The sequence below is a fragment of the Haliotis rubra genome, unplaced genomic scaffold (assembly GCF_003918875.1).
Source record: "Haliotis rubra isolate DU_JTF1 unplaced genomic scaffold, ASM391887v1 Scf424, whole genome shotgun sequence".
NCBI classification, from domain to species: Eukaryota; Metazoa; Mollusca; class Gastropoda; order Lepetellida; family Haliotidae; genus Haliotis; species Haliotis rubra.
The window spans coordinates 847,426-859,483 of NW_025767107.1; positions in this window are offsets into that span (position 1 = coordinate 847,426).

The window sequence follows — 12,058 nt, forward strand, 5'->3', positions numbered from 1 at the left end:
CGACGTCAAACTGGGTAGTACAGAGTTTACTGAAGTTAAGAAATATCAACTTTTAAAGCATGCTTTGCAGATAAGTATTTATGTTTTTGAAATCAGGAGCGAGGATCAGGGTGAGCGAGGATCAGTGAGTGAGTGAGTGAGTGAGTTAAAATTTAAAGTCACATCGGCAATATTTCAGCCATATCGTGACTAAAACAAGTTTAGAATTCACCATAAATACATGTAAATTATAAAAAACTGTCATCGAAGGATAGTAAAACCGACTAGAATATCACAGTATCAAGAAATAAAACTGGCACCTCTCTCAAATTGTATTTTAAATTAGGACAATACAGTATAAAAATGGACTATAGATCGCCAACAACTGAAGGTAGATCACCATACCAGGGACCATGGGGACTTAAGTGCTTTTGCTACGCAAGGATCAGAGAAGATTACGAATTAGTTATATATGTGGATTTGCAGAGGACTTAGGAATGGTTTCGGCAGCTATAATGTTCAGTTCTCACTACACAATGATGTGAATTAAGACTAATTTCGCTTTGCAAAAAAATCCGTTTGATGAGTATCGAACGTCAGATGGGTTACTTAGTGTTGGAAATGTAGGGATGTTTTCACTTCGACTTAAATCATCATGAACTGACCATGAAAAAGCTTGAAGAAGGGCAAAATAGCTAGCCGTTGCAGGGTGTGAATATGTTTTGGTACCATCACTACAAATACATAGACTATTGTCAGAAATAAAATCATCTTATATTTTACCCTCGGTATTAATACCACTATTCCTCCAGAACGTATTCCGTTCATTCAAATCCATCATGAGTGAGTAAGTTAAACGTTTACATCGGCATCAGTAATATTGCAGCCGTATAGCGTATACCGATTAGAACCAGTAAAAAGGACAATAAAACAGTACGTTTTAGTATCACAGTTTAGGTATATAACAAACCAATTCCTTTGTTCATAATATTATCTTTTCAGATTATCATTTAGTATGAACTAAAACAAGGCCATATAAAAATATAAAAAATACCACGTTTTAAAAAATATGGTAAGTTTAAATTTCACTTTGAAAGTTTTGGGACTTACGTACCCTCTCAGGGGGACAATAATTCTTTCCGAATGAACATTTGATGGCTAGGAAGCAGACTTTTAAGATTGTTTGGCGTCCAGGTAATACTGACTTCAGCCATGTCAGTCTGACATGCAATAGAGGAAGAAGCTTCATAGCGAGAGACTGCAGTGGAATATGTGATATTAAACGGAATTGAGGTCGGATTTCTAAACATAATTTTTGCATCTAGGTATAGATTGTTCCAAAAGTTTCGAATCCCAATGCCACACAGAACAGTGCCTGGATGAAACAGGAGGTGTGTCATGACAGGTTGTGCAGTTATAACCATTCTGACGGTCGGTTTCGACAAGATATTGACCAAAATGTTGACATGTGTAACATCGCAGTGGTTCGGGACATACACCTCCACTCTGACACTGAAATATCCTACTGAGGGTGATAGATTTTGGTGATGTCACGCTCTTTCTTGACGGTCACATTGTTTACTTCTGTAGCTGCATGTTCCTCAACCTCTGCAGCAATATCCTCATCAGACATGTCACACCCGGGCTACACCCATTTTGGTTGTAATTCTCCAAAAAATATTTATGCGTTTCTTTTTTTAAAGTGTAGTTTGTTTCTGATGTATTTTTGACCTGTTAAAATGGCTTTAGCCTCTGCTGGAACATTTATCGGGTAATACCCGTGAAGGTCCGGGTTAGAATGAACCTTCAGTAACCCATGCTTGTCGTAAGAGGCGACTAACGGGATCGGGTGGTCAAGCTCGCTGACTTGGTTGCCACATGTCATCGTATCCAAATTGCGTAGATCGATGCTCATGTTGATCACAGAATTATCTGATCCCGACTCGATTATTTACAAACCGCCGCCATATACTTGGACTTTGTTGAGTGCAGCGAGCTCGGTCACGAACAGGGGCGGTGGGGTAGTCTAGTGGTTAAAGCGTTGGCTCGTCACGCCGAAGACCCGGGTTCGAATCCCCACATGGGTACAATGAGTGAAGCCCATTTCTGGTGTCCCCCCGCCGTGATATTGCTGGAATATTGCTAAAAGCGGCGTAAAACTAAACTCAGTCAGTCAGTCAGTCGGTCACGAACAACTTCAATATTTAGAGATGTTTGGATTGACGAACTATTTAGAGATTGCTGTCTGCACAATCCACCAGATGCCATCAACTACAAAGATCGCTACCCGTTATTAGCGTTATTCTTTACTCAAATATCGTATCATGAAATGGTATTCAATTTTATTCTGGAGTCTAAATTTACACATTTACACCTGGGCACCGTACTTCTTCACCATACTTAAACCCGATCCTACTGTTTGGAATGATAAACTTGCATAAAAATCGAACATGCGAATTTGCAGTGCCTCAAAACAAATGAAACAGGCTAGCTAATCTCGAAACGTTCGTAGCCCTATGAGCTTCTTAAGCCCATTAACACATTGGCTACGATCAAAGTTAAGAATTCTTAGGGCTACGAATGTTTCGATAATTAGGGCCCAGGGTCCTTATTCTCCAACGTTCGTAGCTCTACGATCTTCTTAAGCCCATTCTTAACACATTGGCTACGATCAAAGTTAAGAATTCGTAAGGCTATGAACGTTCTGAGAATAAGGGGCCCAGATCCGTCGCTTTTTTGCGTACATGGAAGACCAAGTTTTAGAAAGTACATGCAGCTTGGTTCACCTGTCAGTCAGGGCAATTGCCCTGCCAATGGCAGACTGACATTCCGTCAGCATATTGAGTATGCATAAAACATGTCACGGACATTTACGTATTCAACGTGACCTTCATTTAAACATCCCAGTGACTCACGCATAGGCGCAAACCTCCCCTACTACATGACCATATTGTCAGAACATCGAGGGCAGTCTGTTTGAAACAGTAGGTAAGTTGAAATGACATCCGTACCAATACATCCTGTAACAATATTTTAAACTTAAGGCAGCTTCTTTGTCAGAGTCTGTCACGGCAGTTTTGTTGGCAGGTATTGACATGGGCCAAATTGGTAGAATGATTACTAGTTTAATCCTTTTGCATGAGTGTGGAGAAATATATGGTATAGCATGGGATATAAGTATACGAATATAACAGAAGAATATTAAGCGAATGAGATCTGGATCACTACCTGGAGCCAACGACAACAAGAAACTAACTTGCTACGTTACTCTCGGGTAATTTCGGAATTCTGTCATTATTCCAATTCCAAAAGGCACTCGTGAAGAGCAACCTTCTAGTGGTAAGTACTGGGTAATAGCTCTTCCCCGTGTGGACCCAGGGTAAATATGTCCTCAGCACTCCATTGCTGGTCGTAAAACGCAACAGAATTGGGCAACCACTTTGCCGTGATCAAATCGCCCCTAATGTCACCTAGAGGAGGGTAGAGCATACCTTGGAGGAGGAGAGGTGACATGCAGAACACTTGACACAAACGGGTGGTATGTCGAAACGGTTACTGTTTTTATCCTGCTCACAGATAACAATCAGATTTATTATGGTATGATTTAGAATCTTGACCTTATTTTCTGTCAGCGAGTAAACATTTAGTGTCAATAATAGGGACTTTTAGTACTTTTGCGACCTCCTCGTGCTGAGTTTCAATGTCAAAACAATTAAGGATCTTATTTATAATGTTAGTTTTCATTTAATAGTTGTTTTTTTTAAGGAAATAGAATTACTAGATAAATTTTGAATAATATGGTTTGTAAATAGATAAGTGGTATTTTATAAATGTTAGTTTAGACTATCAACTGAGATTGTTAGTGGCTGTATCTTCGAAGGGGGTTAAAGTATTGTAAAATTATTGTTCTCCTGAGATGGTACGTAAGTCCCAAAACTTTCAAAGTACATTTAAACTTACCAACCTTTTTCAAGCGTAGTATTTTTGTGATTTTAATTCTGGCTAAATGTTCCTACAATTACCAGCTGCTGAAGGGATGGTGTAAATCCATCTAGGGTCCACGCATTGTGTCCTTTCATCATGTCACAAAAACAAACTGGTTCATCTCGAGACGAGAGGAGGCGTTTGTATGGACCAAACTACAAGATATATCTCTTCAAATGCTGGTTCATGAACTACTAGCTTTATGATTATTAGGGGGTAAAGAATATTTGCCTATGAAGACTAATGCCTTTGCAATCTCAAAAGCTAATTTGTGGGGAAGTGACGAATAATGGCTCGCTACTGGTCAAAGCGGACACAGCACTCTCTAAATAGTTTGTTGCACCTATAGAGGCTGCTGTGTCTGTGCACAGAACATTAAATTCAAAAATATATTCCTGCACCCCGATTTCAAAGGTGTGGCATATGATAGAAAGGATAAAGATCGAAAGTTCAAAATCTGCCGTTCACCATCTGAAGGTAATGATGTATTAATCAATAAAACTGACATTGAATATAGAACTGGCGAAACTCTTGCCAAACATCCTTCATTATCACATTTATGGCGTGTTAGCATTTATTATCAAACCATGGGTTACGAATTTGTTTAATAACAGGGGTTTTACATGTAGGTGTTGTATAGGATCTTCTGTGTTCCTGAAAAGGGCATGCATCAAGAGTTCAATACATAACGTCTCGCATAATGTCCAGGCAGCTCGGGTTAAGTTCCTTCTTCATAAAGGTGGATCATCACCAGGAGTGATGGTTTGAGAATGGTAAGAAAGTGATCAGTCCTACATAGGTCATCATAGACCATCCATACAAATTCACTATACAAGGTAAAATCTAGAGTGCTAGAATGAAAGCCGAATATGTCACAGTACCTTGATGTGAATAGATGGTTAAAATATATTTCTCGGCGATTTTACTTTTATTAGTAGTATGAACAGTTCCCCAAAGCGGGCTGTGTCCATTCAGGTCTCCCATAAGACATGGTTTTGGAAGCTGATCATACACATTTTGAAGACCTGACTGTTGAATATTAGAAGAGGGAGGGATATACAAGCTGCTCAATGTCGAGGCAATGTGCAGACAGACGAACAGCAACAGCTTGAAGATTCGTATTTGGAGTGACAGGGCTCTGTATGATGCTCTGATGTACCAAAATGGAAGCATCTCCTGTTGCTTAATCTCGTGGAGGAGAAAAAGAGTTAAAATCACTTTACTGTCGTAAGTAAAAACCCTCAATGGGGGTTGAAGTAGCATAAACAAATTGTCCACTGGAGAGGGTACGTAAGACCACATCATGCAATGTATGTTTACCATTGCCAGAGTTTTAATTGATAGTTTAATGAATGGGTAATTTGCTAAAAAATCACTAACACCTGACGGTATGATGTACATACAGCTAGGGCTAATGCAGGTAGCAAAAGTTCTGTAATTCCTCATTGTCTCTAGTATGGTGGTCAGCCTTCAGTTGATGATGATCTATAGTCCATCTTTATATGGCATTGTTGTCTACAGTGATATAATTTCATATGTGATACTCTAGCAGTTTTATTGTCCATCCAAGACTGGTTTTTAGGTTCTAAATGATTTCAATGTATAAATTGCTCTCGTCATGATATGGCAGAAATATTGCCTATGAGACGCTAAATATTAACGAAGTTGACAGATTTCCCTGAGCTTTTGGTGTACGATCTGCATTTTGCATTTGTTTTGAGTAGTTTATGTTTTTGCTTTAAATTGGTGGAGGATCGGTAGTTGATTGTACTTTGCCATTTCTAGAGGATGTTTGGACTGAAACAGATGGTGCATGATTTGACTGATCTGGTATATCTAAATTTGTAATATTTTGCAGTAAGTTGTGGAGTATTTTAAACCAAGTTAAACTATACTACCGACGTAACCCGTATGAGCCTTACTTTGGTGCTTGTTGCTTTCACACTGAATCTTTCGAGGGAAGTTATTTATTCATTTTGGTAGTCGGCAAGTAACAATATACAACTGATCATATTCTAATGTGTGATGATTTGTCACTGATGGAAACAAATTTCTTTTTTCAGGACGACTCATGCACTGCTGAGGATGAGTAAGGAGCAGATTGAAAACGTTCCTCTTCAGGTGCCCAGCGTGATATCAGGTGAAGAACAAACGGAGAGGGCACAATGGTCAAGCACGTTTCAAGGTTTCATTGCTCAGCTTGGATACTCTGTTGGTCTAGCAAACTTATGGAGATTCCCCTACGTCTGTCAAAGAAACGGAGGAGGTATGGTCTTATTCATATATAATCTGTCAAAACGTCAAACGTGTGTATAATGTTACATAAACAGTTCCAGTTAACTGGTATCCATGTACTTTATATCTAAATTACAAATGTATATGCTTCAAAGAGGTATTCTTGGAAACGGATAAAAATCATCCAAACAGACCCGAATATTATCCATACACGTTCACTCATACAGTGCAATTGTATCTTAATAATCCCCTTTGTTGCAAGTTGCTGGCTGTTTTATAACGTTGCTACGTGAAAGTGTGTGCGTGTGTGCGTCCAGTGTCCCTTATTGCTTCCTCATCCTCAAACAACCCCAATCCCGAGAAGTTGCCCCTCTTGTAACATAGATACTTCTCAAAACAAACCTTATACACATCTAACCTGTGAAACAATCAACCTTGTATAAAATGTCACATATTCATGTCAAATTAACATAATCTCACGGTTTCGTCGCTATATTTTGTATCTAAATTACAAAATGATATGCTTCAATGAGGCATTCCCGGAAGCACATTTGGGATACTGATAACTCAACAAGACCAAGAGAGAATTCATATACGTACACTCATACAATGCAATCGCATCTTAATGTTGGTTTTATGTACTATACAGTGCTGATATGGAATGGGGTTCTTTTGATTCAAGGACTGAATTTGAAGGATATTATTGCATGTAAATTGATACTTTCAATAGTTGCTACGTCAAGGTGTGCGTCTACGTCCCTCAATGCTTCCGCATTCCAAAACAACACCAAACCCTTTATGACATCAATGCTGCTCTAAACCAACTAAAACACAACATGAAATGACACCTTACTCACACTTCACACTCATTTCACTACTGCAGGTGCGTTTCTGATACCTCACATAATCTGCATCGTTGTTGTGGCTATACCCCTCTTCTTCCTGGAGGTTGCTCTTGGTCAGTTCTCCCGTAAAGGTCCCATACGGGTTTGGGCGATGTGTCCAGCATTAAAAGGTAAATATAAACGACAGACCCAATTGTTGTAAAATCATTCCTCACATGCCAGTGGATAATGGTACTGGACAATGACCCAGTCCCAAATAGAGTGTAAGTGTCGAACGCTTATATCAAATAATGAACTTACAGACCGCCGCCATATAGTTAGAATATTGCTGAGTGCGGCGTAAAACTAAACTCACTCACTCACTCACTCAAAAGATTAAGTCTTTTTCAGATTTTGATGAACAATTTGGCCAACCTAGATATGGACAATTCATGTCTTTGTGTTCTTAATACATTACTCGTATCGTTTTCAAAGTATCGGTTATGGTATACTGATAGTCAACTGTGTGATCGTCCCGTACTACAGCATGGTGTTTGCCTGGGCCCTCTACTACCTGTACAACTCCTTCTCCATCGTCCTGCCCTGGGCCACCTGTGGCAACTCATGGAACACACCACAGTGTGTGGCAGCTACAGGGTCAACACGAGCATATAATAGTTCGACGGAGTTTGCTGTGTTAAGTCGCAACACAATAAGAACGGCAGATTTTAACCTATCGGAAACAGTTAAAAATGAATTTGGTCACACATCAACAGAGGAGTTTTGGCAGTAAGTACACTTCAATGGTTCTAAATTTGATATGATGTTATCTTTTCAAGGTGTCAGGTTATTCTTTATTGACCATGTTATATGTTTAAGATACAAAGTCCTTGTCATTTCCTCGAGCTTGGAAGATATGGGATCCCTGCAGCCGCATCTCGTCATTTGCTGGTTTCTTACCTGTGTGAGCATGTTCTTGTGTTTGATGAAAGGAGTCAAATCTCTGGGAAAGGTAATGTTGTTGTAAACACTTACTATTTAGTTATGGCTTTGGTTTAGTGTGGATCACAAATGAAGAGGTGATAAAAACATCTTTCTCAATACCTTTGTAAAAAGACTTAAAGACTGTAATCAACAAAATTGGTGTAAGACTGTAATCACTCTAAAATTTGTGATTCAAATAAATTATGTAATTATAAAGAATATATATATCTATTGTCAATTGAATATTATTTGTGTGCAAGAGAATACAGAAGACTTTTATGTTTGTTACGTATATGTGAGCTCCCTTTAATGTTTAATATTGGTAGACGGTGTGGGATTCTCCGCTGTAATAGAGTATGTACATTTTGCGCGTTAGGTTGTGTAGAAGATGAATATCCCTTCCTTCTAAAATGTCCATTGTATGACTATCTCAGATCAAAATATATACCAAGATAGTATTGTAATTCACCCACGATATTTAAGTTTAAAACTGTTTTAACATGTAATAAGATAAATATTGTGTTAAATGTTGAAAAGTTTATTAAGGAAGCTCTATTCCTCAGAAATTCACACCTGTCATTATAATGATTATTTTGTATTATGTTGTACATGGGCCTTTGGCCTTTATCCCGAATAAACAAATTGAATTGTTGTTCGGCGTTTGCTCAACGTTAATAAATGTATTGCTTGACGTTCGACGTTTGTATAAAAGTCTCTATATGTATCACCACTGTATCACAGGGTACATATTTTGTTTTTGATAATCATTGAGCCTTGTACTTATGTGATACACTGTAGGCCAACATGAGACTTTGTTAACCCCCGGCATATAACGCGGGGGGAATTTTTTATAGTCAACCCACCGTCAGTCAGTCAGTCTGTCTGTGTCCGTACGTGCAGAATCAATTCATTCCCCGACCATCACTGATAAGAGATGATTACTCAATAAAATGCTCTTTTACTTCCATTGAAACAATTGGAGGGGTGGAGCATGTTTCCGAGCACAACTTGAAAACCATGAAATATTTTAATCCAAGGGCTGAAGTGGCGCCTTTTGGTCTATTGGACTTTCTCAAAATGTTATGTTTCCCTGTTTCTAAGGAAACAGATTAGACTGCTATGGAGGTAGGTTTCGTTTGCGGATTTCTTTGCAATTACATTTTTCTCGATTTCCATGGAAACGATGTGTGGACTTTGTTTTCGGAACACAACTCGAAAACCGTTTAATACGTTTCAACAAAACTTGGCAGATATATCAAAGAGATCCTGAAGTGGTGCATTTTGCTATTTGCTGATATTTAGCATTTTTCACTTTTGATTTCCATGGAAACAATTTGAACGTAGTCTGAAAAGGGAAGGAGGTGGATTTCGTTTCCAGAGCATCGTTCAAAAACTTCAAAGACTTTCCATCCCAGCTTGCTACATATAGTAACGAAAAGCTGAAGTGGTGCCTTTTGCTATTTTTGAATCTCAAGAAAGTGGATTGGGTTGTCTGTTTCCTTGGCAGCAAGTTTGATTTTGACTCTGTTCATTGTGGTGTGATTCTCAGGACCAAATCTCGAAAGAGTACTAGGTATTCTCACATGAAACTGTACACAAATAAAAAGAAAATCATGCTGTCATCTGCTCCCTTTGGGAGTTTTAAAATTTGCGTGTTTGAATTTGACTTTGATATTGGTGTGTTCATGACACAACTACAAAGTTACGAATCCAAATTCCATGTTATTGTTTTCATAGCTCAGTAACTACTCTTGTATACGGGCGGACGGACTCATCAAGTTGGACGTTAAGGAACTGTCACATGATTTGTTCTTTCAAATTTATAGGGGCCGGGGAAGTTGTCATGTTCTGATGACTCTTGTTCCATTCTAAGAAATACTGACCCCTGTGTTACACAGGTGGTGTACGTGACTGCGACGATGCCGTACGTTTTGCTGACGACGCTATTGGTCAGGGCGTGCATGATGCCAGGCGCTGCAGATGGGATTTCATTTTACTTAACTCCAGATTTCATGCGTCTTCAAAATGCTCAGGTCAGCTAATTCAAAGCACTTTTGATTGATAAAAAGAAATAATACATGAAAACACACGTAAAATCTCTATAACTTTCATTCCAAGGTGTGGTTAGAAGCTCTTCTCCATGTATTCTATTCTTCGGGACCAGCTTGGGGATCTCTGATTGTCATTGCAAGCCACAACCCCCCTCGCAACAATATTGTCAGGTAATGGATGACGTGCCAAATATCCCCTTACATGTACATCTGTTTCAGTAGCAGTCATGAATGTCAACCCGTGAAGTTCCGGGTTAGAATGGACCTTCAGTAACCTATGCTTGTGGTAAGAGGCGACTAACGGGATCGGGTGGTCAGGCTCGCTGGCTTGTTGACACATGTTATCGGTTCCAAATTGCGCAGGTCGATGCTCATGCTGTTGATCACTGGATTGTCTGGTCCAGACTCGATTTTTTACAGACCAAGGTCATAGAGCTGAAGTATTGCTGAGTGCGGCGTAAAACTAAACTCACTCACTCATGAATGTCACTGCTACTACTGCTACTACTACTACTACTACTACTACTACTACTACTACTACTACCACTGCCTTTACTTCTAGTTCTGCTACCTTTAATACTAGTTCTACTACATATCTAAATAACACCTTTTTGTCCTTTTCAGAGATGCTTTAGTGGTTACCTTATTAGGCGAGTTCACAAGCGTTTATGCCGGTTTTGTTGTATTCGCAACGGTCGGTTTCCTGGCTCACAAACTTCATGTGCCTGTAGCTGACGTCATCACTTCAGGTGCGTTACATGGATGAATTTTCATGAAACATTAAAATGAAGCTCGTACTTGACATCATAAATACTTTAACTCGAAGTCAGAAAATATGTGCTCAAATCCATGTTAATTTTACGAGAATCGAACCTTTGTTATGAGATTGATGTTTTTATATTATCTTGTACGCACATGACATGAACAATGTAGTGATTAGTATGGCGGTTTGTACAGGGGGTGGTCTGTGCAATTATACAAGCGCACGTGGAGTTGGTCATATTTCTACATCGTAAAAGGTTGGAACTGTGGACCGTTTTATGAAGCTATCGTAAACTTAAGATACCGTAACACCTACGGCATATCTTACGATAACACGCTAAGGGCGTTTCACGAAAGTATCTTAGCACTCTCGTTACTTACAGTAACTTTTATCTATCGTAATGCGCACTCCTTTGCTGATAAGACTTGAAAAGAACATGGATTGAGAGTTACGTCCCTTTGTGTAAACAAACGACAAAGCGCCGTACAATGGAGGATCTGAAGGCAAAGGGAAGGGCTGAGAAATTAATTTCTCGTCTTTTGAATTGGATATTTTAACTCCAAGGTAGTCAAAACGGCCTACCTTTAGAATACAGCAACACAAACTTTACAAATTATATCACAATACCTTATCACGTAATTTGTGAAATTTGTTACCAAAAACAATGCCCTGTGACGTCAAACTGTTGCTGGGTGTTCAAGTGTACTTATGCTCCTTTCAGTGTTCTGTCGTCTCTATACTTATTATCATTGAGTAAGGAAAGCACTGTTGGGAGTTTGTGTGCTACACATAGACTCCGACGTGGCATTTTATTGCAAGCGTCAGTTTTTGAAGCTACTTTTATTTTAAATATATCTTATATTTCGCTTTCAACGTAATTTTTAGGACTAAATTTACAGGAATTATAAATCCGAACTAATATACATATACAATTTTGTTATTCAGCAATTTGTATCATTACACAAAAATGGAGTTTATTTATTTAGATGATATATAATAATCTTAATTATCATTTAATCATTGACTTTTTAAAAGAGATAGATTTGTTAAATGAATTTTGATATATGTTTTGCAAATAGAGAAAGTTTTGTAATTGGTAGTTCAGATTATCAACTAATATTGTTTGTGGCTGTATACTCAAAGGGGATTGACGTAGCGTAAAATTATTGTCCTCCTGAGAGGATACGTAAGTCGAAAAAACTTTCCAAGTCAATTTCGCTCACCATACTTTTTAATCG